At 36.6% G+C, this 6,061-nt stretch overlaps 1 long non-coding RNA gene across 1 annotated transcript; it reads left to right on the forward strand.

The window, feature by feature from the left end:
• The first annotated feature begins 942 nt into the window (after positions 1-942).
• Positions 943-5,362, forward strand: LOC126987400 (uncharacterized). Its single transcript, XR_007740880.1, has 3 exons — positions 943-1,624; positions 1,815-4,323; positions 4,962-5,362. It is a non-coding gene; the product is annotated as an uncharacterized LOC126987400 (long non-coding RNA).
• The last annotated feature ends 699 nt before the right edge of the window (positions 5,363-6,061 follow it).

Genomic DNA, 6,061 nt, shown 5'->3' on the forward strand with positions numbered 1-6,061 from the left:
TTACACCCAACTGTTCTCCAGAAGTTGTAGGAATATTTTATGGCATGTCAAAACCTAATGATGTTGATGAATTTTTGAAAGATTTCATTGATGAATTGAAACTTGTATCTAATGGGTATAAGCTTGGTGAGCATCTTATCCCAGTCCACACAGCCTCCTTTATTTGTGATGCCCCAGCACGACAGTTCTTTAAAAGAATCACATCTCACAATGGTTACTCAGGATGTGAGAGGTGTCAACAGGTGGGGGAATATGAGGCTGGAACTGTGGTATTTCCAGAATTGAATTCTCTACCACGATCAGATGAAAATTTTCTTGCTCAAAGTGACAGTAATCACCACCGAGGTATATCCCCTCTTGCAAAGCTGAATATGACAAATTGTTTAGTGTCAAAATTTGTATTGGATCCTATGCACTTAGTGTATTTGGGTGTTATGAGAAAACTTCTCAATCTTTGGCTCAAAGGACCCTTAAATGTAAGGATAGGCTCTCACAAGAAAAACTTAATATCTAAAAACCTGGTCAATGTAGCAAAATTCATGCCTGCGGAATTCAACCGTAAACCAAGGTCGCTAGATGAACTTGATAGATTCAAAGCAAATGAGTCAAAAAGTTTTCTTCTATATACAGACCCTGTGGTTTTGAAAGATACCACTGACATCAACATAATTATATAACAATTTCATGTTGATGTTCAGTGCAGTCAATCTCTTGTCCAGAAAAGATATTCCAAATTCTGTTGAGTATGCAAAAGACTATTTACTCAAGTTCACTGAGCACTTTATCCAGATATATGGGAAAAGATATGCTGTTTACAATGTTCGTAATTTGTGGCATCTACCTGATGATGTCGCAAAACATGGTACTCTTGATAGTTTTTCGGCATTTGAATTTGAGAACTTTTGGGAGTCATAAAAAATCTCTTGAGAAACCCAACTTCCCTTTATCTCAAGTTATCAATAGGATTTCAGAAAGAAATATAAGTATGGATGTGGAAGAACATATCTATCCTGTCCTGAAAAAGATTCACGCACAAGGCCCTTTAGTTGATGAAATGGTATGCCAGCAGTACAAGGAATTATACTTGGAAAAATACTGTTTTAAAGTCACACCTGCTGATCAAGGAGTAATGATTAACAATGAAATTGGATGCATTCAAAATATTATTTCAAATAAATGTGAGCCTAATAATATAAGTATAATATATCAAGTATATCAGGTTAAGGAAATTGTTTTTCATTACCCATTATCATCTGCAAATTTAGGAATTTACAAAGTTAAAACACTGCAAAAAGATTTGAAGATATCTTCTTACATGGCAATCCAAAGAAAATATTTGCTGATACAATTATCACAAAATTCATTTGCTGCTTTTCCACTTGTTCACAGCCTTCAGCCACAGTGATTCAATCAATCAGCATGACTTCCAAAGAGTTTTGTGTAGTTGTGTTTGTTGAAACACAAGAGGTGGATGTTGCTCCAAGCATTTGGCTTTCAAAAAATGAAAGAAAATGTAGATGGCCTCCATACAGAGACTCCCAGAAAACTCAAAAGGCTATCAAGGACCAAGTCATGCCTGGGGAAAGTTGGCCTACCTATCCAGTGTGAGTACTTGGCTTTTAGGGTGAGTATTTTTCTTCCTGTTGAGGTATTATTTGGCCTCATGTAGGCTCATACTGTCCCCTGATTTCCTATGGTACACATTCAATCACAGACAAGTTGGGGATTGCAGTTAGTTAATCTTTGAAGTTGCACCTTTGATAGGATGTTAATTGTAAGGTGTTGAAATTATTATTCAGGATTTATCATTACAGATTGAAGCGTAAAACACTTTATGAAGACACAGACTGCTCTGACTCATCTGGAGATACATCAACTATGCAGCCAAGCCCAAGCACAATTCCAGAACCCCCTCGTGTTTCTGGTTTCCCATCTCTTCAAAGAAGTAATGCTTTTTGCATCCCTAAGGTTGACAGAGACACGCATTCTGACCGTAAGTGATGCTGCTAACTTTGCATAAACATTTTGGGTGTAACTGTAATATCTTACATTTATCTTTTAACTTTTTTGCAATATTGATAAAAGCTTAATTTGTATACATTGTTTATCATGTTTCATATAAGTAATTTAGATATTCAATTAGTATACCTCATGAAAAAAAATTCTCGTGAAATAGTAGTGAAACTGGAATTTTTTCAAGCTTCATACATGACATCATTGTTTAAAAGACTTACTGAACCTATACACTCTAATCAGAGTACCTGTAGACCAGAATGATTGCATGCAAATCTATTCCAGGAACTGATGGACATAGTTGAATTTATCACACTGGTCACAAATCAAATCTACACACGGCCATTCCAGCACTACAGTAATGTTAACATTACAGTCTGGCATGTACACAAGTATATCCTAAGGCACCTGATAGACATAGGTCACACTGGTTACAGATTACACTTATATCTATAGCCATTCTAACGCTACAGTAACCTTAACATGCACTTTACACAAGATACATGGGCTTACCAATGTGGACTAAGCCACCATGGTAAGGTATGGTCTGGAGTTAAAGGATGACTAACAACAAAATCACTGTGTGATATTTCATTACATACTATTCTACATACTATTCTGCTTGTTCTAGTGACTTAGAAATCTGAATCTGAAATTTCTATGGCAACTTTTTCTTTCAGAATTGAAGACTATTCTACTTGCTTTAGCAAGATGTGAGACACGCACGGAAGATCAAACTAAACTGCTTCAACAACTAATGGCAACGCAGAAGGATATGCTACACCAGCTGTTGACAATGCAGTCGGTATCATCATCATCACAGGAATATGACTTTACTGCTGTTGATGATGTACTACCAATTGAAACACTTCAGGGATTTGATGCTCTTGAAGGAAGACTGACATCTGATCAAGAATTTAAAGAGCTTATGGTAAGTAAAATTAATAATTTTATTAACACTTTATTTGAATGATGTTACGTGTAGCGATCCATGCTATTTTTATGATATTTACTTGTGTCTGTCTGTGTGTATGTATGTCCTACAACTATATCATTGTGTGTCCAGTATCTTGTTTCCGTCTATTTATGTCTCAACTTGTGTCTTGTTGTGCCCCTTTAGCCCTACGGCATCATGTCAACAACACATGTCCTGCAGCTGCTCCGTCCATCCCAGTCTCCCTCCCCTCACCCGTTCATAGAAAAAATGTTTGTTTGTTTTTCTTTTTTCCTTAACTCCTCCCATACCCTTCTCCTGAGCCACTCACAGAAAACTATCCATGTTTGGGTGTGACCTACAATGACCTCCATACACTGCCCATACCCTGACATCGTGTCCACTCACTTCTCCGCCCACTAATTGTGACCAATCCCTGCCCTAAATTATGTGTAAAATAAGGTTTTGTTCCACCCCTTTGTGTTTCTTTCCCTCCCTCTTTTGAATTGTATAAAAAGTCCTTCTCTTGCCTTCACTTCACTTCAGCATTCCAGGTGCCTTGGTCCCTCCCTTCCCCTACCGCTCCTCTCTAGTCTTGTGTAAGTACAACATAATGTGAATTTCCCCGGTAACTTAGTGTGTGTGTGTGTCTGCGGGTTAGGTGTTATGTTGTAGGATTTATTTGTGTCTTCATATTTGTGATTTTATTTATTTACCGTACTTTACTGTTGTGCTTATTTTATCTTAAAGTAGTAACTGGACTTATCTTTTGGAACTTGTAAATATTTCACTTTCATTTTTGTTGTATTAATATAATTTCTTTTGTTATTAAATTAAGAAACCATTTCAAGTTTTCCTTTTTTTCCTTTCTTGTCCCTTGTTTTAAGTTTACTTAAGTGATCCCTTTTATTTATTTTTTGATTGTGTTTATGCATCTAGAGGCCCCTTGGTAATGATTACCAAAGGTTGTGTAACAATGAATGATAACAAAATAAACTGGAATAATGTTTTACATATTTTAGCCTAACTGTGTGTGAAAGACGCAGTCAGGTTCTTTTAGTTTGAGTTTGCAAAACTAGTTGATCACACTCTAGTCGTAGTTAAATCAAGCGAACTGTATGTTGGGAAAATACTTCAAATGCATGATAAAAAATAACAAAGAACATATTATTATCTAAGTTATATGTTTTAGGTACAACGGCTGAAGGTTTTGGGAGGAACTACATTGAGAGTTGCAGTAAAGTCAATTTTGGATACTGTCATGTCAAATCGACTGCAACAGAAATTCAATTGGGAGGGCAAGAAGTGTTGGAAAACAAAGGAGAATTTCACCAAGATAGGATTCAAGTCAACAAAGCTTTGTCAACTGGTGTGTGGTGAGTACAATTTCAAGTATATATGAATCATGTAATTAGAACAGTCCAACTTAAGAAATGCTAAATAATACTTGATGTTGGTATTAGAAGACTGCTATGTTGGTTATCATAAACATTGAATATATTGTTTTCTTCCATAAACAATTCAAAGAAACTATCCTCCAGGTGAATAAAGAAAAATTGGAAGCTCTTCTGCTGTGGCCACCTCTTTGTTAGACGTTCCTGAATGGAGTGAGGCATCAGAGAGATAGTTTGATAAATCTTATACTTTCTTTCAAGCAGAGGAAAAATATTTATTGTACTTGAGTTCGAGAGTAAGTCATGAGTAGAAATTATTCATAATGTTCCTGCATGCTTCCTCCGTCCTACATGGTGGAACACCGTTCCCTTGCCGTATGGCAGCTGTGCCCACTGGCCAGTGGTTAGGCACCTGGGGGTTATTGGCTTCCCACCCACCCGTAGCTACGCCACTGTAACCTTCCCTATTTAAGTAACACCTGACTGGGATGACAGGGTGACTAATGAGGAGGTGATGAGAAGGTCTAGAGTAGGGGAACAGCAGCCTTTCAGTGGCCATTAGATTTTACAGAATTAATAATGTATAGTTAATATATTTACATCACATTATTTTTGGACAGGAGTGCTGCTCATGAAGCCACAATTTTCTACAGATGAGAAGGAGATTGGTCAAACAATTATGAAATATCTCCGTTGTTCCAGCGATCGTTGTGGAGGTAGAGCACAAAGGTTGAAATCCCAGTCAAATGATTCAGCACATTCATCACAAGATGGTGTTTTGTCAGACATAGATAGCTAGATCTTAATTAGGTGATTGATCACAATAGCCATGTCAGAGTATGGTTTAAGTATTTGTATACGGTTCTTTTTTACTGGGAAAGTAATGGAAGGAATTTCATCTCATGCATTACAAAAGATTCTCCAAGGAAAAGATTACTGGATTTGTTATTTTCAGTTTCTGTTTGAATCCCCTTAACTTCTTGCAATGTTTCATGCAGTTAATACTGTATTCATCATCATCATCATCATTATTATTATTATTATTATTATTATTATTATTATCATTATTATTGTTCATTAGTTGTTGTTTTTTTCCAGTTCAGTTTTTACTTCCCTAATATTGGAGTTGAAGTTAGTTAATCTATTTTTGAATATTCTGTTTCCTGTTTTATTTATTTTTCACAGATAATGGTGATTTTTGTTGGCAAAATGAAGAAATAGTTGAGGAAAGGTACCATACATAATGCTATCCTGCATGAGTTGAAGGAGATTTTTTTTTTCATGAGTACAGTGCGTCAAGGGACCATATTAGCTATCCAGCGGCGACTCGAAGACAAGTAGTTTGGACTTAACTCGGTTCCTCTTTTCTATTTCGGGAAAAAATAATACTGGCTGTCGTTTGGAGCCAAATGTCCAAACGTGGTACCTGCTGATAGAAAAAAAATGTATTTACCCTTTGCTGGTAAGGTTTTAAGGTTTGCATCTGTGTGTGGTGTGTGTGACCGCTGAGGGCGAATGTGCCGCGCAGTCTCCTTAGCGGCCCAAACAGACAAAATATTAGCTTGGAGGTTTTGTATTTTTTTGCCCAGGGCTTTATTTTGCTCTCCAGCAGCTTAAGAATGATTTAACTTGCTGTTAAATAATTGTTAGCTTAAGAACCTATAGCTATTTTGACTTCTGGTCTTAAGATAAGTGATTTACAGACGCCCTCTCCAGCGAG

Source organism: Eriocheir sinensis, chromosome 64 (genome assembly GCF_024679095.1).
Source record: "Eriocheir sinensis breed Jianghai 21 chromosome 64, ASM2467909v1, whole genome shotgun sequence".
In the NCBI taxonomy this organism is placed as follows: domain Eukaryota; kingdom Metazoa; phylum Arthropoda; class Malacostraca; order Decapoda; family Varunidae; genus Eriocheir; species Eriocheir sinensis.